This window comes from Neofelis nebulosa, chromosome 14 (genome assembly GCF_028018385.1).
Source record: "Neofelis nebulosa isolate mNeoNeb1 chromosome 14, mNeoNeb1.pri, whole genome shotgun sequence".
NCBI classification, from domain to species: domain Eukaryota; kingdom Metazoa; phylum Chordata; class Mammalia; order Carnivora; family Felidae; genus Neofelis; species Neofelis nebulosa.
In genome coordinates, this window is record NC_080795.1 from 69,197,488 (window position 1) to 69,221,206 (window position 23,719).

The 23,719-nt window shown below is 43.6% G+C and overlaps 1 protein-coding gene and 1 long non-coding RNA gene across 12 annotated transcripts in view; one reads left to right on the forward strand and one right to left on the reverse strand.

Moving 5' to 3' along the window:
- Positions 1-23,719, reverse strand: part of LRATD2 (LRAT domain containing 2) — a 131,817-nt gene that overhangs the window by 88,788 nt on the left and 19,310 nt on the right. For 9 of the 10 annotated variants that reach the window (XM_058699058.1, XM_058699055.1, XM_058699050.1 and 6 more), the window contains one exon: positions 17,895-18,022. The gene's annotated coding sequence lies outside the window, so the exon portion shown is untranslated. Of the gene's footprint in view, positions 1-14,967; positions 17,778-17,894; positions 18,023-23,719 lie in introns of those variants that run through there. The other variant, XM_058699053.1, reaches the window with a different exon arrangement.
- LOC131494620 (uncharacterized) lies at positions 17,915-21,931 on the forward strand. Of its 2 annotated transcripts, none has more exons than XR_009253494.1 (5): positions 17,915-18,028; positions 18,879-19,040; positions 19,131-19,391; positions 19,618-19,696; positions 20,207-21,931. It is a non-coding gene; the product is annotated as an uncharacterized LOC131494620 (long non-coding RNA). The 2 variants fall into 2 exon arrangements; XR_009253495.1 differs by having other exon boundaries at positions 19,131-19,347.

Sequence of the window (23,719 nt, forward strand, 5' to 3'; positions counted from 1 at the left end):
ATAACAATGAACTCATTTGATTTTCATAGCATTCCTATGACGTAGGTACCACTATTAACCCCATTTTTTTAAATTTTTTTTTTTAACGTTTATTTATTTTTGAGACAGAGAGAGACAGAGCTTGAACAGGGGAGGGGCAGAGAGAGTGGGAGACACAGAATCAGAAGCAGGCTCCAGGCTCTGAGCCATCAGCCCAGAGCCCGACGCGGGGCTCGAACTCACGGACCGTGAGATCATGACCTGAGCTGAAGTTGGACGCTTAACCGACTGAGCCACCCAGGCACCCCATCCCCATTTTATCTGTGAAGAAACCGATGATCAGAGAAAGTAGTTAACTTGCTTTAGATCATGCAGCTGGCCGGTGGCAGAACTGAAATTAACCAGAAAGTATGGTCCCAGAAGTTATGTTTTTAATCTCTGTGCTATCCTTGCTGCCACAGCCTTGAAGAAGAAAGAGTGGGTCATAGTATATCTACCCTCCCAAGGGTTAGCAAAATAGATAACTCATAGTAGAAGAAGAATGAAAAAAAATGAGTAACATAAAATAAAATAATCTTCATCAAGAATTATCTTTCATTTTAGAAGCAACATACTTCATTTGGATTCTCTGGTCAAAAATAGACTTAAAGCCTTCTGAAATATTTTTATGAGAGCAATATTTTAGACATTTAGTCCAAACAGAGAAGTACCATGGCCAGAATTCTCAGCTATGAGTTCAAACACTGAGCTAAACTGACTGAATATTTGATGATATTAAGTAATTATTGTTATATTCGTTTCTTACGGTCCTATAACAAATTACTACAAATTTAGGGGTTTTCACACCACACAAAGTTATTATCTTATAGTTCTGGAATCTGAAATGGGTCTCACTGAGTTAATAAAAGGTATCCACATGATTTCATTCTTTCTAGAGGCTTTGAGGGAAAAACTGTTTCCTTACCTTTTCCAACTTCTATAGGTCACCCCCATTCCTTGGCCCCCTTCCTCTACCTTCAAGGCTAGCAGTACCAAACTATGTCCTTCTTGGGGTGCCCGGGTGGCTCAGTCAGTTAAGTGTCCAACTTCGACTCAGGTCATGATTTCATAGTTTGTGAGTTCAAGCCCCGCATCAGCTTCTGTGCTGACAGCTCAGAGCCTGGAGCCTGCATCAGATTCTGTGTCTCCCTCTCTCTCTGTCCCTCCCCTGCTCACACTCTGTCTCTCAAAAATAAATAAACATTAAAAAATTAAAAAAAAAAAACAACTATGTTCTTCCTCTGCTGCCATCTCTATGGTTCTCCCTCCCTGCTTTCCTCTTCCCTTTAAGGATTCTTACGATTTCCTTGGGCCCACCTGGATAATCCAGGATAATCTCCCTATTTTAAGGTCAGCCAATTAGCAATCGTAAACCTGTATGTAACCTTAATTCTCCTCTGCCATATAACTTATTCACAGGTTCAGGGATCAGGACATGAACATCTCTGGGGAGTTACTATTCAGTCTGCTACGACTATTGGTTTTCTTTGGTTTTGTGTTTTTCAGGGCCAAGTGATAACTGTACTGTAGTTATGACTATTTTTTTAAGTTTATGTATTTATTTTGAGAGAGAGAGAGTGCAAGTGTGAGCAGGGGAGGGGCAGAGAGAGAGAAAAACAGAGAGAATCCCAAGCAGGCTCCGCACTGTCAGCACAGAGCTCCATGCAGGGCTCAAACCCACGAACGGTGAGATTGTGACCTGAGCCGAAATCAAGAGTCTGATGCTTAACCAACTGAGCCACCCAGGCGCCCCATGGTTATTACTACTTTTTAATCTTTATCTTTCAAGGGTACATGTTGCATAACTTACAGAGGAAAGGATAGGATGCTTGACATCTCCTTCAAAGTAATAACGGGGAAAAGAAGGTGGTACCGGGGGTCAAACTGGTCATGAGCTGAGCCCTGTAGATGCTGTGTGTTTGGTATGGGGTGGTCACTGTGCAACTCTGCCTACACTCGAATACATTTAAAATTTCGTGTAAGGTAAAGATAATGACTGCAAATAGAGACCCAGGGACCAAGAGACAATAGCATAAACTGAGCAATTCTGTGTGCCAGGCAGTATGCTAAATGCCGCATCTGACTCTCACAACAGCCCTATGAGGAAAACATTCACAGTCCCACTTACACGTAAGAACCCGCTGCTCTGCTAGGGTTAGGTTTCACCCAAATATGCCGAGAACCAGTTTCTGAATCCAGGTTAGCCTCTGTTTCAAAGTTCATGTGCTGAATCACTATTTTAAGTTAAATCTCAAATCGAGGTTAAGTGGCTATTTAAAGCACTGGTAAGGTGCCAATATTTTAAGAGATGTGATGGTTGGTCTCAAGGAGGTGAAGCCTTAGAAAACACTTGTTGAATCGAAATTCTGATCCTGGCTCAACCACCTACAAATGATGAGAGGCAAAATATCTCAATTCTCTAGACCTCAGGCCTACACGATGAGATCACAGAATCCATTTTGCACATTGTAGAGGAGAGTAGGGAAGATCAAATTTAAGTAAAACCATTATCATCAGTAAAGGGCTGTATAAGTAAAAAGGACAAAATGCAGCAACGGTGATGATATTGTGGTTGCAGATGAAAAGGCTCACGACCCACACACAAGGAAGAGTTTTAAGGTACTGTGTCACGTTCTCCCACGCCACACGGTTTTTTCTTCACGGAAGCTCCTCAGCAAATTCACACAGAGTGAGGCTGACCCTAAGAACACCCAAGACAGTGACATTTCAGAGTGACTGTGGAAGAGCTCGGTCATTGCACTGATATCTCTCCCACCTCAGGGACTGTGCTTAGCACACAGGGGCAGCCATGTATGGGGAACAGGGATTATTCTCGATGTGGTGACTGGGGAATCATGACATGGTATATTAATAGGGAGACAAGAACAGATGGTGTCAAATGCACATTAACCTTCAATGTGATGTCCTTCAGGATCCGGTCCCAGCTGGGATCTCCAGGTTTATCATCCAAACCCAAGTCATCTATACCTTTCATTCTGGCCTGATGTAAAATGAAGTTTCTGGGGAAGTCATGCCATCTCACTGCCGTCCTGTTTATAATTCTCATGTGAGCTCGCCCTTCCTTCACCCTTTGCTTGGTTCTTACTCATTCTTTAAGATTCAAGTCAGGTCCTTCCTTAGGAAGACTTGCCTGACTTAGGTCCACTTTGTTTTTGTGTTTGTTTTGTGTTGTTTTAAAAAAATTTTTTTGAGAGAGAGAGAGAAAAAGAGAGAGGGAGAGATGCAAGCAGGGGAGGGGCAGAGAGAGGGGGACACGGAGGTTACAAAGAGGGCTGTGTGGACAGCAGAAAGCCCGATGTGGGGCTTCAGTTCACAAACCATGAGATCATGATCTGGGTCAAAGGCAGACACCCAACCGACTGAGTCACCTAGGCACCCCAGGTCCACTTTGAATTAGTTATCCCTGCTTTGACTTCCATAAGGCTCTCTGACTTCTAAACTATATTGTATTATCCATTTTAGAACACTGAAGGCAGCTGTTGACTTTCCTTGCTCTATCTCGTTTCTAGAGAATGGGAGAGAACATAGTGTATTGTGATTATATGTTGAATGTAAGATAGTATATCACCAAAAATAAATATTATTGAATGTACTCTTCCTTTGTAATTGAAGGCTTCTTTGCTGAGCACTGCACGGATTGTGAGGGTGCCAGCATGGAAACAGCTGCCTGAGATCTACATAATCAAGAAAAGAGAGACTTGGAGAAGAACAAATATTGTTAAAATGTCCATACTACCCAAAGCAATCGATAGACTTAATCTCTGTCAAAATACCAAAAGCATTTTTCACAGAACTAGAATAAACAATCCTAAAAAAATTGTACAGAACCATGAAAGACTTCATATAGCCAAAGCAGTCTTGAAAAATAAAAACAAAACTGGAGGTTTTCAAGATACATTACAGAGTTCAAGTTATATTACAATGTGGTAGCTTTTAAAACAGTGTGGTGCTGGCATAAAAATGGACACATAGATATGTAGAATAGAATGGGAGACTCATAAATAAGCCACAGTTATATGGTCAGTTAACTTTGACAAAGGAGGAATGAATATACAATGGGAAAAATACAGTCTATTCAACAAATAGTGTTGGAAAAACTGAACGGCCACATGCAACAGAATGAAACTGGACCACTTTTTCTCACCATACACAAAAATAAACTCAAAATAGATTAAAGCCCTAAATGTGAGACCTGAAACCATAAAAATTCTTGAAAAGAGTGCAGGCAGTAATCTCTCTGACATCAACTGTAGCAACATTTTTCTAGATAGGTCTCCTGAATCAATAGAAATAAAAGCAAAACTAAACCTTTGGGACTATATCAAAATGAAAACTTTCTGTGCAGTGAAGGAACAAATCAACAAAACTAAAAGGTAACCTATTGAGTGGGAGGAGATATTTGCAAATGATATATCTGATAAAGGGTTAGTATCCAAAATATATAAAGAACAGATACAATGCAATACCTAAAAAAACAAATAATACAATTAAAAAATAGGCAGAAGACATGAAGAGACATTCCTCCAAAGAAGACATCCAGATGGCCAACAGACACATGAAAAGATGTTCAACATCACTCTTCATCAGGGAAACACAAATCAAAACTACAGTGAGATGTCACTTTACTCCTGTCAGAATCAGAATGGCTACACACACACACACACACACACACACAAGAAACAACAGGTGTTGGTGAGGATGTGGAGAGAAAGGAACCCTCTTGCAATGTTAGTAGGAATGCAGATTGGTGCAGCCATTGTGGGAAATTGTATGGAGGTTTCTCAAAAAATTAAAACTACTCTGATCAAAAAATATGAAAACACTAATTCAAAGGGATACATATACCCCTATGTTTATAGCAGCATTATTTATAATAGCCAGGCTATGGAATTAGCTCAAGTGCCCACTGATAGGTAAATGGATAAAGAAGATGTGGTGTGTATATATATACATATGTACATACTGGAGTATTATTCAGCCATAAAACAGAATGAAATCTTGCCATTTGCAAGGACATGGACAGAGCTAGAGAAGACAATCCCAAGCAAAATAAGTCAGTCAGAGAAGGACAAATACCACATGATTTCACTCATATATGGAATTTAAGAAACAAAACAAACAAGCAAAGGAAAACAAAACAGAGAGAGACAAACGAAGAGACAGACTCTTAACTATAGAGAACAGATTGATGGTTGCCAGAGCGGAGGTGGGTGAGGGGATGGGAAAATAGAGGATGGGGATTAAAGAGTATACTTAACCATGAAGAAAAAAATGAAATAAAATAAAACGATTTAAAAAAAGAAAGAAGGAGGTGGGTGAGAGGATGGGTTAAATAGGTGATGAGGATTAAGGAGTGCACTTGTGATGAGCACTGGGTGATGTATGGAAGTGTTGAATCCCTGTATTGCACACCTGAAACTAGTATTACACTGTATGTTAACTAAATGGAATTTAAATAAAACTTTAAAAAAAAGAAAAGAAGAAGAGAAACGTTCTTCAGCAGGTAGCTAGAGGATCTGAGGCCATACATGCACATCCACTGAACACATTTTTAAAATAATTTTAGAGAGAAAGAGAGCACACACGAGAAGGGGAGGAGGCAGAGAGAGAGAGAGAGAGAGAGAGAGGGAGAGAAAGAGAGAATGTTAAGCAGGTTCCACCCTCAGCACAAAGCCAGATGTGAGGCTCCATCCCATGACCCTGGGTTCATGACCTGAGCTAAAATCAAGAATCAGACACTCAACTGACTGAGCCACTCAGGCACCCCCACTGAACACATTTTTATTGAACACCTACTCTGTGCCAGGCAGTAAAGATGAAAGAGAGAGCAAAAGTGCTGTGGTCCCGGGTCTCGGGGAGGTTAGCTCATAAAGTGTCACTAAAGCAAAGCAATAGTGTTGTCCCTTCCATTTTTGTCTCTGCCCCCCCAACCTCCAAGAGATTGAATTTTGCCCTTTGTGGCTTTTTTTCCTGTGTAACAGCCCTTTTCATATTGCTGTAATATCCACTTCCTAATAAAATTGACCAATGGCAAAAAGAGAAAGAGAGTGACTTGGAAAAGCACAAGATCCGAAACAGTGGGAAAGGAGTCTTCTCAGGCTATTTAGACATAAAGTTTAATTTTCATTTACAAGAACTTTCTCACTCACGTAAGCCCCCAAGAGATGATTGTGATGGCAAGGGGTAGAGGTGTAGACCAGAGTTAGAAGTAGTTCAGCCCCACATGTAGACAGGTTGCTGGAGGCTTCAACACCATCAACAGTCCCTGGATTTCAACACTGAGCCGGTAGTGCCGGGAAGAGAGAGTGGACCGTCCATGCGAGGTTTTTACGGGCCAGGTCATCAGGAAGCGGTGCTCCCCATTTTTACTCATATGTCAGTGGATCAGCTCCATCACATGGCTACACCTCACTGCAAAGGACCCTGGGAAATGTACTCTCACCATGGGTCCAAGCGCAAGAGAAAACCACCTTTGAGGAACACAGGGTAGTCTCTACTGCGAGGGCTGAGAGACGGAGAGGATCAAGAACGAGGAAGTGTTCTGGCAAGACAGAAGGCAGAGAAAGGGCAGATGGGGGCAATGAAGAAGGAAAAAGGAAAAAGAAAGGAGAGAAGAAGGAACCGGCAAAGGAGAACTAGAAGGAGATCGTGGTGAATTGTGTTATAGTTACAGTTACAGCCTCAACTCCACGGTCCCTTAAAAAAGAATCATCAGTGTATGACACTGCTTAGTCATGATTGTGCCCGAGTGGATATATCTGGAAAGGGACGAGAACTGAAGAACGAGGACAAAGGTAACATGTGGGTTATAGCATGAATAATTACAGAGGTTACATGCTTCTTCCAATGATGATTCCCTCTATCAAAGCATGACTGACACTCTTTTTGGGTAACTGCCTCCACAGCCAATTTCCAGGCTTTCAAGAAAAGCAGAGCATTTTGTTTGTTTGTTTGTTTGTTTGTTTGTTTGTTTGTTTTAAGGAAAAGTCACTAAATGAACACTTTAGTCATGGCATAGCCAAGACTAAGACCCAGTCGACAAATCCTGTTGTCTCTCTACTCCACTAACGGAGCTAAATATGAGACAAGAGGACGTGAGCCTTGGACCACTCGGGAACTGAGAAAGCAGCCTCCACGATCTATACGAGGACTGTGCGTTTGCTTTGTCACTAAATCCACCTGATCCCTCGTCAGGTGGTGTCCTTTTCTCCATTTACAGATGAGGAAGCTGCGATCACCAGGGCCACGGGACTGGTAACCGGCAGAGCTAGGAATAAAAATCCAGACCGCTAATGGTATCAACAGCAATAATAAAAGGTGATATTTGGCCAGCACGTTGTATACACGAAGCGGAATTTTAAGAACTTTACCTGAGTTATTGAATTTCAATCTCAAGGCAAACATATGAGGGAGGTACTAAATAGTATTCCCACTTTGCAGAGGAAGAAGCTGGAGTAGCACAGACGAATCACGTATACAAGTGTCCTCAGCTGTTTTGCAATAGGGCTGGTACCTGCACCCAGGTGTTCTGACTGTGACTCTGCCAGACCAGCTTCGTACCGCCCCCACGACCAGCCCAAATCCATCTCTGTCAATGACACCCATTGCTTCCTGACACCACATCTACCGTGTACAGACCCCTTTGAATATTTATCTAGTCAGAACCCCCAGAGGAGAGAATATATTTTGGAGCCTTATGTCTGAGAAGATTGCTTTATGGTCCCTTCCATCTGGATGATCAACCATCCCAGCTTGCCTGGAACTGTCCCAATTTCACTCTGAAAGTCTTACATGCCTGGAAACTCCTCCGTCATGGACAAACCAGGAATGTCAGTCACCCTACTTTCAACTCTGAAATCTGTGTATTTATAAACTTTACGCAAGACCCTCTGTCCTACCCCGAAAAGAAGAGGGTCAACTGGGCGCATGCTTAGAATCCTAACTCTTCTCAATTGGAGCCAAGTCACCCACACTATTTTCTCTTTTTAACCCACCTCCTATAGCTGGTTAAGGAAAACATGTGAAAAATGAGACACCATTGGAAGGAATGAGGAGCCATAATATTCTCAGTGGATCATGCAGTTTTATCATCTGCGAAGACTCTAATGGGGAGAACATTCTTCATTTTTAGTAAGCCATCCAAATGGTACATTTGAGATCAGGCACCATTAGAAATTAGCAAGTCTCTCTTTGGTCTGTGCTGTTTGCAAACCCGGAGAATTAATGAAGCCATGGACAGAAGCTGAGATATGGAGCACTGGGGAAGCGGGGGGGGGGGGGGGGTGCTGGGACAACTTCTATAGGGGCGGCACATGTTTCAACACCATTTGGGGTCCAACCCTGGATTGGTGACTCAAACGTGGCACAGAAGGAAGTGAGCTTTAGCGACATCCTAGTCTGCACTGCGAGCAACCATAGAAGAAAAGTTTGCCTGGGTGGAATGTGAGATATGAGTCAAAATCAACCATTATCAATTCCCCCACGTTACTGCAATTTCATTTTAAAGTATCGTTTCTTTAGCTTGCCACCCTTAACAAAGGATGTCATCCTCTGTCTTGGTCTTTCCCGGGCTGCTATAACAACATACCACAGACTGCGTAGCTTGAACAACAAACACTGATTTCTTACAGGTCCAGAGGCTGTGAAGTCCAAGATCAAGGTGCCAGTGGATTCGGTTCTTGGTGAGAGCTCTCTTCCTAGCTTGCAGATGGCTGCCTTTTCTCTGTGTCCTCACATGCTGGAGGGCGAGTGAGCTCTGGATCTCTTCCTCTTTTTATCGGGACACTAATCTCATCACAGGGGCCTCATCCTCATGACCTTGTCTAAACCTAATTACCTCCCCAAAGCACCACCTCCAGATACCAGCACATTGAGGAATAAGTCTTCAACATATGGATCTGGGGGTGGATACAACATTCAGTCTATAACACCTTGTGTCAGGAGCTCCCCCCACCTACAGGTTTGCCCCAGGCTCTACAATTGATCATGTGTTTACTCAGGGGAAAATAAACACACACACACACACACACACACACACACACACAATTTTGTTTTAACAAACACTTAATTTTGGAATAACGTTAAATTCACAGAATAACTGTAAAGATAGTGCGAAGAGCACCTGTATGTCCTTCACCCAACGTCCGCTATCATTAACATCTTCCATTATCATGGTAATATTTGTCAAAGCTAAGAAACCAACATGGATACATTATTTTTAGTGAAACTCCAGACTTTATTTGGATTTCACCAATTTTTCCATTAATGTCTTTTTCTTTTTCTGTTCCAAGACTCAATCCGGGATTGAATTTAGCTGCCATGCCTCTTTAATCTCCATTGGTCTGTGACAGCATCTCAGCCTTTCCTTGTTTTTGATGACCTTGACCAGCTTTGAGGAATATGGATCAGATATTTTGTAGAATGTCCCTCAATTTGGGTTTAAGTGATGAAAAACAGTTTTTACTCTATGATGTATCTGCCATGAGTTTGATTTTGCTTTGGCCAGATGACCTATAACATTAATAGGGCCCTGCCTCATTTTGGGGAAGAAGCATCTCTTTTACATGCAGAATTTCTGTAGCTAAGTATTATCCCTCTGTCCTCAGTCCCTCTGGCACTGAAAGATGTCTGACCCAGAGGAAAGAGCATAGGCATTAGGATCATAAAAACTTGGATTCAAATCTTGACTTCACATTTACTAACTTTGATCTTGGGCAAGTCGCTTAACTTCTGTGAGCCTCAGTTTAGTCTTTAAAAACCAAAGAGAAAGAGAGAGAATCAAATGCTGAGTTTCTGGTAGTGTTACTTAAGATTAAACGAGCTACAATGTAGCATTTGGAAATATTACGTAGTACATGTGGGTATTTAATTAACTTCCGTTATCTCCCCCTTACATTTGTTCTTTTTAGTCAAAAGAGCCTGCCTCTAAGTATCATCTGTTGTCATTTGTTTCTTAATAAGAATATATGGAAAATGAGCTTATCACAAGGAAAAAAATTCTAGTTTTGAAGGGGACAGATGACAACTAGACATTGGTGATCATTTTGCATTGTACACAAATATTAAATCATCGTGTCATACACCTGAAACTAATATAATATTGTATGTCGATTACACCTGAAAGAGAGAGAAAGGATGAAAGGAAGAAAGCAAGGAAGAAAGGAAGAAAGGGAAAGAAAGAAAGAAAGAAAGAAAGAAAGAAAGAAAGAAAGAAAGAAAGAAAGAAAGAAAGAAAAGAATAGAGAATAAAAAAGAGAAAAAAGAAAAAAGAAAAGAAAAGAAGGAAGGAGGAAAATGGAGTCTGGAGTGACAATCCAGCTCACAATCCCCCTCGTAGTGCCATTATCTGTGTGATTAATTCCTTTCTTACAGTAATGGACCTGCCTTACTGGTCATAGAAGGGACATGTGATCCAAGTCACCCAGTGGTAGGGCTCCCCTTCCCTGGCCATAGTGATTGGTCCAAGCTCAGCCAATCAGAGTTTTTCCCTGGAGTTTTTTCCACTAGAGTTAAGAAGAGAAAGTTCTCTTTCCTCTCTGTTCATGCAGTTAGCTGTAAGGATAAGCTGCTTGTAGCTTTGCTTACTGCCGTGTGGAGACAGCCAGCCTGACAGCAGGAAACCAGCATGCATGAAGAAGCTGAGCTGAGAGATGGAGAGAGCATTCAATGGAACTCTAGTACTTGGGGACTGTCCTGGGGACAGCCTATCTCTGGCCTTTCCATAGTTTGGGGACCTGATTAAATCAAAGATCCTTTTTTCTTAAGTTATTTTTGGATTGCGATTTTATAAAGTGCAATTAAAAGCATCTGAATAGATTGCTTTTCTGAACTTCGCTGCCTATGCCACCTGTTCTAAGCACCTTGCCCTATAACCTGTTATCTTTCCTTTCCTCCTCCTGTGGACTGTTTGGTACCGAAGTGGCCTCCCTCTTTGGCCCTTTGCCCAACACTGGCTCTAACGTTAAAAGTCTAAATTACTCTGACACAGACCATCCACTCAAGGGACAAGAATCGAAATCTCTAGGAGCAAGTCTGTGAGAATGCACTGGAAAGAAATAAAACTACAGATGATGTCACCTAATTGTTCAGAACATAGACTCCAGAGTCCATCAGACCTTACTCCATACCCTGCCTCTGTCACTCACTAGTTGTATGACTTCAGGCAACCCACTTAACCTCTGAGCCTGTTTCGCTTCATTAATAAACGAGCACGAGGAGACCTTTTTATGCAGTTTTTGTGTGGGTTCAAGAAGATAACATACGTGTGATGCCAAGCTGAGTGCCTGCTACCTTGCTGATACTTAACTTTACAATACCGGTCATTGATGATGATAATTAAAACTGTGTAAATCACCCGAATCCACCAATTCATCTCAGCCGCAGGAAAGGTGGAGTAGTCAGACTTTGGGTCTAGCTTGGTGTGCTGTAGTATGAGACACACACGAAGCGCCCTCATGAAGTATTCTTGCCAAACACAAAACAAAACAAAAATCTGATTCTGAATCTGAATCAAATCAATCCTCAAGGGCTCATCTATAGGAAAGGGGCATGAGAAAGGATAACAAGTTAAATAAAACTCTAAGGAAACAAACACACATTCAGAATGTGGGACATCATAAAAGACAGATAACTTGATTTCTTCAAGGAGTCAATGGCAGGAGGAAAAAAAAAGAAAGACAAACATACAGACAGACAGAGACAGAGACTGAGAACAAACCATGATTATGCTGTTATCTCACCATGTTATACTCATTTGGGAGGTACTGGAAAGAGTGCTGATTTTATGAGGTGACCTGAGCACATATCCCTATCAGCTATAGTCATTACACAAATAAGCTTGTGCGATTCTTCGAGGGATGATAATCCAAGAGCTGAGGTGAGCTTCAAAAGAGACAATGTCTATGAACTAAGTAATGTGAAATCGTATGTATACATAACTTTGTTTACACTGTCTCACATAAATACCTATACACTAAGTTCCTGCAATGCTTATCATTTCTCTCCGTTTGCTCATACTGTCCTCATGTGTTTCAAGCTTATCTGGAACGTGCCCCTCCACCCATTAATGCTGTCAACAAACTCTTACTGAATATCTGTGTGTGCTCAGGATGGCAGCAATTATAAACACAGTAAGAAAAAGTCCCTGCCCCGAGAGGATTTCCACTGCAGTCAAACTGTCACAGGTGCATCATGAAATAAAGGCAGAGGCAACCAAATGTGACATAGGGGTTGGGGTAGGCAGACACGGTTTCAAACCTCAGCTCCGCCATTACTGGCTGAGTGGGTCAGAGCCACTCTCCACCCCAAATCCCCTTGCTCATGGCTCTGGGAGACCCATATATAGGGACAGCTTTAACAGGCACAGGTAGTGCCTGCTGGCTCCTTACTGGGTTTGACTCCCAGAGGAGCTTGGAGACAGAGAGTAGAGGCAGGCAGGCTGGCTTCCTTCCTGAGCCATGACTTAGGACCTGCTGGCTCCTACAACCTGAGCTCTCTGCTCCTCTCAAAGTGGCCCTCAAGACCGTTTTCTCCTTCCCTCCTCCTTTTCGTCCTGGGGGTAAGAGCCCTGCTGCTAACTAGTCCCGAAAAACTGCACTATCCCCTGTGGCTTCCTAATGCTGCCCACATCTTTCTAAATGATTCTCTATTAAACTGTTTTCGAGCTGCTTCCTTTGTGTGAGCCACCTGTTTCCTGCTGGAACTTGGACTCGACCACAAGATGGACTTTGACTAGTCTACAAGGTGGACGCTTAAACTTCTGGAGACTTTGTTTGCTCATCTGTAAAATAGGATTAAGTGTAATCTCTTCTTCTTGGTCCTAGGCAACTTCGGTTAGGAGAAGGCTTTGGAGTACAGGGAAGACTGAGCAGGGAGAAGGACAGATCAGGGTTCAGATCTGATTTCTGCTCTCACAAGTTGAGTGACTACTGGCATTTGGCAACAAATTTCTTTGCAGTTCAGTTCCTTGTGGGTAAAAGGATGATAGCCAATGTTTACTAAGACGAAGTTTTGGCTGAAACCTCAAAGATGGGGACAAAGCTAAGTAGCCGTGTGTCCTAAAGACAGGACCTCGACCCCTCTCCACAAGAATGCCTGGTCTGTATCCAAATCAACATTCCCAATAGCTTATTTACAGGAAGGCTAGAAGCTTCCTTAGAGAAAAGGAATTCTTCCAAGGGGCCTCGTAGTATTGGGTATGACATTGCTTCCATTCACCCACAACAAGATGAGGACATCTAGGATAATTGATCTTGCAGAGAGGATTCATTGGAAGAGGGCAGGCTGGATGCTTGTAGGATGTGGAGATGCAGGGACTGGTCCCAAGCTGTCCAGTCTTGGAGCATAGTGGAATTCTTGGGAGATCTTCAAATATGTTCTGTTGGCATTGGTTGCTAAGAGACTGGTGCCTAGTGCTTGCTTGGAGAAGGCTGGGGCTGGGGCTCGTGAAAGCTGCCCACGATGGCAAAGCAGGTATGTGAGCATTTTACTAGGGCCAGGTGAATGCCATGGAAAGCAGCCAGCTTAACTTATCTGCTCAAATGGACTGGGGTACCACGAGGTACAGACACTGAGAGAAGTCACAAGAGGTTAGTAGAGTGCCTTGCCAAGTCAGGGTCTCGAATGAAAGCCACCATTTGGATCCCACTATTTGTAGGGCCTTCAACAGCTAAAAGGACACCAAGAACAGCATCCGCCACGAGATCTCTCATCCTTCTCACTACTCTAACCTTGGAATATCCATCGGCAATTAGGCGAGTCAGGTAAGGGGTGGAGCAAAGATTGTCGAAGAACAGATCAAAGGCGCTATGTCTTTTCTGGTACCTGAGCATCTGGATACACCTGAGCCGGGCAGAAGGGAGAAGCTCTGAACTGGATATGAGATTAAATTTTGATTTCAGTTGGACTGGACATTTTAATACTTACAAGTGACCAGGAAGCTATAGACTGTCCCCAATATGCCATCAGGGGAAGGAAGAGGCAAATGAGTGTGAAGGCCATAGGGAGAAAAAGAAAGCTATTTCCTGACACTATCAACCAGGTCCAACCTATTTCCAACAAACCTATTGTATTTACCGTGCAGAGTATTTGTCAAAAATAAGTGAAATGACATGAAGTCGTGCCTGGAACAGTGCATACTTGTGAAAAGCAACAGTATTAAGATTCCAGTGTATATGTTACAGTGCGAGTGAACAACACACGAAGTAGTCACATCCCAACAGTTAATGTAGAAGACTGGCTGCCCACAGTGAGCTTTGCTCCAGGGATCTGTTTTTAGGGGATCCCAGTTTCCTCCTGGAAGCAGCCTGTCCTGCTTTTTGGACCTGGTTGCCCTTTCAGAACAATCAAATTCTTTCCGTTAAGAATAGAATACCTAGGTGTCTATGTTCTTTTCGGCTTCTTTTTCACCTCCCTTTAGTAATTCACTAACTCTATCATTTAACTATTACATCCTTTAAAGGCGAGTTAGGTGAGCAGGCTTGCCTGGATTGAACAGGTGACGAAACGCAGGCTGGGGCATTAAGAAATTCGTCAAAATTCACATGTAGGACACAGACCTTGAGACTTTGAGAAGACTCACTCCCTGGTTTTGCACACTCAGCGAATGTCGAGTGGCTGTTCTCGTAAGAGCACATTTGTGGCAATACACAAAAGCCATCAACGCTTCTCTATAATCAACATATCCCTTCCTGGCTGTACCCGTGTGGCAGGCACGGAGGGTGAGTGCCCATCTTTAACCACTTCATGGCTAGTATTTTGGAGACCACACAGATTCAGAAAGCCAGCTGGTATCCGAGTGGGGGGTACAACTGAGCTTCAACTGCCAGTACTCCTTCGCCACGCCCACCACCATCCCTGTGCGTGGGTCTTGCGACGAGAGTAAGACTGCTGTAAGCCAAGGAAAAAGGGAGTTTCTTCCCCTCTCTTTTTTGCCTAAAATATGCTTTGTATAGTTTACAGAATGTTTCAACTAACCCTCCACGTTAGTGGTTCTTAATGTTTTGGAGGATGTGCACAACCATGGGATTTTCCTGAAAGACTTGGAAATTTTTCTCAGAAAGAGAAGCCCATGGAAGACAGAGACACAAAATTGGTCTAAGTATCAGAAGGTCCATGAACACTATGTATAGATCTTTGCACATCAGTAAACTCCAGGCTGAGATTCCTGCACTCATACAAGTGGGAGAGAACCAGAGGATCGATGAATCCAACATGGTTCCCCTTCCAAGTAGGGCAGGAGAAGAGAGGACAAGGTCTCTTGGATCAATGCTACTGAAATGTGCCCTACGGGAAGTCCTCGACTGAGCCTTCCCCAGGCACTTTCACGCAGCAAACAGCAATGTTTACCAGTGCTACACAGTTCAGGGAAGTTTGCTTCAAGTCCAGCTTGCATTCCTGACTGTGATTCATGTTATATGGATCGTCATCATGCACAGGAACCAAGTACCATCCTCGGCTGCTGAATTTAATGAGCACATTTTGTTTTAATGTTTAGCTAATAACGCCTTGAAAGAAAGCTGCCAAATGCCTCATATTTTGTGGCCCCTGATTCCTGCATCCTCTCTCCTCCTCCACCACCCAGGTTGCAGAGGAGACTGATGAGCTCATGTTAGAAACACAGTGAACACAGAGTAGGGACAGTCCCTGTAGAGAGAGTCCCTCCTTGTCAGACCACAGGTGGGTGTCAGCGAGGGAGCTGATACAGAGAGCCAGGGGGAGTCGGTCCGCCATTTTGTCTGTTAAATGCTGTCTTCACCGACTTTACCACTAAGCACACTGCTTTTGGTGGAATGAGGGGTGGGAAGCATGGGAACGAGAGCAAGGTATGAGACTCTCGTGGTGAGAATGATGAAGGCAAGAAGACTCGAACTTTTACAGGCTGAGAAAGCTGACCGGAAAAACAAAACAAAACAAAAAAGATAAAAAAAAATCACAACTAACCCAGAGATGAACTACTTAAGCACCATCTCATGACCTGGTGTCACCCCGGGCTTAGGAAGGCTCAGCAAACCCCTGCAGCAAGAGCTTTTACCTCAGAGAGGATGAGGAGGGGTGGCTTTTAAACCTTCCTTCATAACCCTTACACGTGGGGTGAGAAGTCTGCTCCGTTGTGTTGATTTAATAACAGAGGTCACCTTGCTACCTGCACAGCTTTCTTCGTCGGCTTTTTTCTCAAGTGAGAAGCTTAAGACCTGTTTGTTGTTTAGACGGGACTGTCTGGAAGCAAATGCGTTCAAATACTGGAGGTAGCGGAACGTTTCCCCAAGGGAGGCTGCGTCCTCGTTATCATGGTCACTGTCATCATATCATCATGGTTACCTTGCCAGATGCAAAAACAGTATTGAGTGTGCGCGCGCGCGTGTGTGCGTGTGTGTACAACTTCCCAGAAATCCTGCAAATGTAGGGACGTTTAGTTGTCCTTTCATGTGTGAGCACACTCAGGCTCCCAAAGACTCGATGGCCTCCCCGGGGACTCTCACTTCACTCAAAGATCAATCGCACCAGAATGATGTTCCTGATGTCATTGGCTACCAAAGCCCTCAGGGTTCCATTATTTGCTCTGCTTCCAAAGACTGATTTAACCAATGGATTTGCAGATGGTAGCTACTAAGTGTCAGACGTCTTGCTGGGTTGTAGGGACACCAAAATGACAAGCCACCATCCTCAGGAAGCCCACAGTCTAGTAAAGGAAACTATCGGCTGCTGAAATATTTGGGGATCTGTCTTAACCACTAAAGCACTATACATATAGTGGCTGCCGTGGTTGCACTAAAGCAATGTGTCACTCTCCTCTTTCACCCATTTCTTGAGGAGCTGTGCCAACCTCACGTATAACCTTCATGTTCCTTATCGCTTTTCCTCTGGGCCCGACCTCCAGGCTCCAGGTGAAAGTCTGCATCTGGTCTCTATGTTCCTTTCTGCTGGTTCCCTGGTCACTGTTCTGTGGCCCTGTCTGTCCACCACGAGCTGCTCGACCGCGGGCCTTCACCGGGTCCGGTCTTGCCTGTTAGCGCCTGGACCCGATTTCTGAATCCTGTGACCAGTGACTCAGACAACTTTTGGAGAGGAGGGGAAGTCAAGGAACCAGGTCATAAAGGCCCCTTAGGGTGCTGAAGAAGCGTCTGGCTCTGAGGAAGTGCCCAAGGAGAGGGTAGAATAAGTTTGTAGAGTGTAGTGGTTATGAGCAAGGACTGAACAGGGGCGTCTCACAAACTTTTTCTCAGAAGTCTTTCTAGCTATATTGGAGCAGTAATTAATCGCTGTCTGCCTTGGTTTCTGGGGAGTTAATAATAATAAATCCCTTACAGGGTGACTCAAAGTAGTGACTGAATTATCAGAGCAAAGTAATTATCGTTGTACGGTACTTTGCCATTTAATTGAAAAAGTCTTAGATTGCCGTATGAACACTCGATGACATGTGGTCCCCGTGGCCTTTGTGCTGGGCGTGTGCAAGTGACTGGCCCAGATCCACTCTCCATTCTTCTCTGTGCCCCAGGAGGCCGCCTGGAGGAACCCATCAATGGGTTCTCTTGCCATTCGGCTTCTTGTAGGCTTTGGCTAATTATCAACACCAGCAGAAGAGGGAGGAGTGTGAGGTGGGGTGTTTATTCTGAGTCACACCTGGAGACGGCCACCTCCTTCCTCTTTGGGTCTGTCACATGTCAGGCAGCTTTCTCCATACTGGTCAGGCCCTCTCTGTTTCTGTTCGATATGCCACTCTGTCCCTCTTTCCCTTGGACCTGGGGATGCAAAGGAACCTTGTTCTTATCAGCCCTGGTACTGGCCCTCAGGGTTTCCTTATACCCACACGTGACATCAGGAGTCTCTCCATGAAACTCGCCTTGACTGTGACTAACCTGAAGGGCATGTCTTCTCCCAGGAACAAGACTGAAGCCACTCCCTTCACGTTGCCTGAGATGCTGCTGCTTGCTCCAAAACAGGGCCGGAGTCCAGCTTTGAAGTTGTTGTCTTCTGGTTGGAATTTCTGTTGGTAGGATAATTGAGAACGAAGTACTAGTTAAAATAAATTACCCTGGGGACGATAGGTCCTGAAGGAATAAAGGGAAATGTTGCAAGGAGATTTTAGCCCTACAGATGAACAAATCCTAAGGGAAGAGCTGACAAACGGAATCAGGAACCACCTACCTCAGTTCTCATACCTCCCCAAATCCCCCTACCACATCTTCCTCCCTGTCTAGCACCTCCAGGCTCCCTGCCACCTGACACCCCCCAGGACTCCTGAGAGCAGATCTGGGACCACACTGGCTCTGGGGCAGGGCGGGGCTGAGCAGAACAGATGTTCAACTTCACTGGTAACGGAAGAAAGGAAATTAAATAGCAATAATGGTTTTAAAGAAATGAGGAATGCTTTCTAAGCCAGGACACATTTTTAGATTCACAGGTTTAATGAAAAGACTTCTGGTATCAGCTCAGAGATGTAGAGAACCGGAAAGGACAAAGGGGGAGAAGTGGGGAGGGCACAGGGCTGTCCTGGAATCTGGGAGAAGCAGGCATTTGTAAAGGAGACACGGGATCCAAGAATTTGCTCATTTACTACCCTGGGGCCAATGCCAGGTAAGAAGATTCAGTTAAACTCGTGTGTGGTTATATGTGTTATGTGAAAAATACATAGAGATAAACACACACACGTATATAAATTCACTGATGCAAACATATGGTGGGTAAGCATTAATTTGAGTTTAGGGTACTATAAATTATACCATGCCTGGTTCATTTCACAACGTGGGTTTAATCATTCTCATTCAGCCCGTTGTTACCTGTACTCTTGTTTTACATTTTATTCATCTAATTTTTTAAATGTTTATTTATTTTTGAGAAAGAAAGAGCACAAGCAGGGGAGGGGCAGAGAGAGAGACACAGAATCCGAAGCAGGCTCCAGGCTCTGAGCTGTCAGCACAGAGCCCGACGTGGGACTCAAACTCACGAACCACGAGATCATGACCTGAGCTGAAGTCGGACGCTCAACCGACTGAGCCACCCAGGTGCCCCAATTTTACATTTTATTTTTAAATATTTCCAACTTACGTAAGAGGACAGAGAGTATAGACATCGACAGAGCTCTCGCTCCCCAGGTTTAACCAAAGAGGATATATGTCACCTTCCACGTTGGCCACCCCTCCTGTGTTTAAACACGGCCGCCCCAGCTCCTTGGGTTCAGCCAACTTCCGGGACAATGCCTACCCCATCTTACTGCCCACGCCCACCGCACCATGCCTGGACAACTGCAGCCCGTGTTCTCCTCCGGTTCTAGCAATCCACCCCCTCCCTTTCCGAATGGAACTCAGTGTGGTGAGGCAGAACATCAAAGTTCATTTTTGTTTCTCTTGGAGCTGGTGAGTTTTTGTTTTCATGTGTAAGCAAAAGGATCTTCTCTGAGCCTCAGCTTTGAAACAGAAGTTGGCTTGTATCCGGCCTAAAATAGCATGCTTCCTGTCACACAAAGACCTTAATGTTACAAAAAAAAAAAACAAAACAAAACAAAAAAAAAAACAACTCTTGGTTTTTGAAGCTCTGATTTGTACTAACTCATTTAACCAATTGTTCCATTTGTCTTTCCAGCAACACTGTGAGATGGATGCGGTGAGCCCTGCATGACAGACGGGACCCAGAGAACGGGAAAGGTCACCAGCTTACCCAGGTATACAAATGTATATCTGTCAGGCATCAAAGCCTGCACTTTCTTTCTTTCTTTTTTAATGTTTATTTATTTTGAGAGAAAGAGAGAGCACCAGCAGGGGAGGGGCAAAGGGAGGGGGGTAAAGAGGACCCAGAAGCGGGCTTCGAGCTGACAACAGAGAGCCCGAAGTGGGGCTCGAACTCACCAACCATGAGATCGTGACCTGAGCAGAAGTAGGACACTCAACTGACTGAGCCATCCAGGCGCCCCAACACCTGCACTTTGTTTTTAATGACGAAGGTACAGGTTGCCTTTTATCTTACAATATCTGGATCCGTTACTCATAAGCCTTTTCTAGGTCTGTGGCTACATTCAAGGTAATTGACGCTGAAAGGTAAATGACCTCCACGTTCGTAAGGACAAGGGGGACTAGCCGATGGTTTTTTATAGCAAGACCTTTAATTCCTGGCTATGATATTATTTTGGACTTAGAGGAAAGATCCAGCAGAATTTCGTTACTATCTGCCTTAGGTCAGTGACATCAAAGCAGCCCTTGCAACAGTGATTTGGGTGAATGTAGATTCAATGCCTGCAGAAGGTCCTGGAGAGAGAAGAAATGCAGGGAGCAGGAAAGGCAGAGGAGGATTCTAAGCAAGGATGTGGTCTCTGGTCTCGGCAGGATCCAGCCTTCGCCTGATCAAAAAGGGAGCTCTGGAGCATGAAACACACCTGCTTAGTCATTGCCGCTTTGAGGCAGTGTGGAAAGACGAGAGATACCTTCTCACAGCAGTAGGGGAATTTGTGTGGGGACCAAGTAAAGGGAATCTGGAAAGGGAACCAACATCCCAGCTCCACTGTCCTCGAACATTTGAAGGACTGATTGATGAGGGCCACAAGTGTCCATTTGCATTACAATGGAAAGCCGCAGCATCATTAAAAAGATCGAATTGGAACTAAAGAAAACCTGCTACCTTTTAGATGCTTGGACACGCTGAATAAGGAGATTAAGTAGAGGGAGGTGGGAAAGCTGGTCCTAAATGGTTAATTTCCTCTACCACTTGCAAAACCATTCAACTGAAGTGAAGTGAGAATGAGTTTGGTCCATGGCTGACTACCTTCAGAACCTTCTGCTATTCTTTGTGATGAGGCCTTCAAGGAAGGCCCCGTTGCCAGCCTTGAGATTGCTGATTTCAAGGCACTTCTAAGACAAAAATAAAAATTCCATTACTTTCTTCGGGAGATGACTGTCTGCTCCTTTAGAGCTGGGCCGGAGGGAGCATTCAGAATACATTGCTGGGAGTAAATGGAATTTCTCAGCTATTTAAATTGCAATTCACCCCTGAAAACTCCCATTTTATCAAAACTCCTGGTTAATACTATTTTCCATGCTCAAGTATTCTCCCCAGATACACAGGCAGGAGATGCAGGAGCCCGGGGGAGACTGTGCCGGGAACAAAGTTCCTTTAAGGGGCCTCAGATACTAACATCCTTACTGCCGTGTAACAAACAAAACTTAGAAAGGCCTGAGCTTTAACATGGCAGACAGGTGTGCAGAAGGACAGCGGGTGTTCTACAGGAATCAGAGGATTTAATCTGCCTCTCATTAGTCGTACGCCCATGAGAAAGTCATATGGTCTCTCTGAGCCTTTAAGTTCCCATCTCTGAAATGCATTTTGGAACACCTTCTTCGCTATCTCAAAAAACTGTCGTGATGATTTCATTAGGTTAATTTATAGGTATGATTTATATAAAACAGTGCTACACAAAACCCTACAATTAAGACTATGGTAGGCAAAATTCTAAGACAGCCCCCAAGAATCCCATCCCCTGGTGTATGTACCTTATATTATCCCTCCTCCTTGAGTGTGAGTATGTCCTGTGAATATGATAGGCTAGTCACTCCCATGATTAGACTATGTAGCTTAAGTCTCTATCTTAACAGACCGAGGAGAGGCTTTTCCTGCTGGCTTCAAAGAAAGTAAGTTTCTAGGCCATGTTAGGACTTGAGGGTGGCCTTGAGGAGATGAATGGACTGTCAGCCAGCGAAGAAACAGGGACCTCAGTACCGCAACCAAAACTCAAAATCTACCAACAACCTCAAGGAGGATGAAAGGAGAGCCCAGGCTCAGAAAGAACTCGGTCCAGCCAACACGTTGATTTTAGCCTCATAAGACCCTGAGCAGAAAATCCAGTTGTTCTGTGCCAAAACTTCTGACCTATGAAAACTATGATATAATAAATGGGTGTTGGTTTAGCCTCCAAGTTTGTGCTAATTTGTTACGTAACTATAGAAAGTGGATATACAACTGGTTGTTCTGAAATGGTTGATTGAGGACCTCTGAAACCCGCTTCTCCATAACGGCAATGAGAACACTAGTGAAAACTGTCAAAATTAACTGTTTCGTAACTGAAAAATCACCAGTGGCTTGCAACAACCCCAGCAGCATTTACTCAAGAAAAATGGCCGAATCTCAACAAGGACAGGGAGTATCATGGCATTTTAATGGGACTTAAGCCCATCACCCTCTCCCCAGCACTTCAGTAGCATCGAAGGCCAATAGCCTCACAATTACAGTAGCTGTGAAAAATAGCAGATTAGCAGCTACTGAAGAAAGCAAAATGGCTTTGGAGCTTCTAGGAAGTCCCATTCCTAGAAACTGTCACCATGTGATCTGTCTGGCAGTTCACGGAAAAGCTCCACTTTCAAGAATGCCTTTATTTGATCTAATCAGAGCGTGCTTTCTGAGGAGCCCCACCCACAGAGTATTTGTCAAATATAATCAGTGGCAATTGTTTAATATCACAGCTGCCTGAGGATGTGTTAACAGTTGGAGCTAACAAGTGGCAAACCAAAAGTATTAAAAAGAAAAGCAAAACTGGGTAATGAGATATCATAGGCATCTTTGAAAAGCTCCAGCATATTCCCGGGAGTCTAGAAGCCCATGTGCATATTCAGGACTGTTGGGTATGCCCAGGAAAGCCTTGAGAATGTCCTACTCTCACCTCTGGTTATCTTGAGTCTCTGTGTGAGCAAGGAGTTGAGTACAAACTAGAGTTGTAAATTGCCTGCCAGAGCACTGAAAACATAACTCTACACACACACACACACACACACACACACACACACACACACACACACCTTAACAAGGCTGGAAGATTATTAGTTTGAGTAATTTTATGGAAACCTCTTGTCCAGTCATCAGTTAACCACTAGGCTACATGAATAGAAACTTCAGTAAGTTACACATGACATAGAATACATATTTTACACAAAGAGTCCAGGAATGTCACTAAATTAGCAAACAGTGGCAACAATAACAAAGCTCAGAGAAGAGAAGGAATCTGAGTTTCAGAACTGACACACCATATTATTTTAAATGTCCAGTTTTCGGTAACAATAGCAACAAATACAAGACATGAAATGAAATAGGAAAGTATGGCCCATACACAGGAAAAAAAAATAGTTTACAGAAACTGTCCCTGAGAAAGCCCAAAATACTGGACTCACTAGGCAAAGACTTAAATCAGTTATCACTGATATATTCCATTCCACTTGGTCATGATGTGTTATCCTTTTTTATATATGCCTGCATTTAGTTTGCTTATGTTTTGTGAAGAATTTTTGCATTTATCTTGATGAGGGATATTAGTCTAAAGGTTTTTGCTATTTGGGAGGCATTTCAAAATAAAGCAAACCCACAGTTTTTCCTGAGTGTCTATTCTGTCCACGAAGCATAAGCGCATGTTTAATTGCTATGTGACTTTGGACAAGTTATGTGACCTCTCTGAGCCTCAATGTCCTCATCTATAAAATGGGAATAATGTTAATATCTGCTTCATTGGGTTGTTATGAAGATTGAATGAGAAAATATGTATTATGATAGGTTGAATTGTTGTCTCCAAAAAAGATATGCTGAAGCCCTAACCCTCAATATCCCAGAATGGGACTTTATTTGGAAATGGAGACATCGTAGATGTGATTAGTTAAGATGACAGTAAGACGTGAGTAAGGTAGGCTCTTCCCCCAATATGACCAGTGTCCTT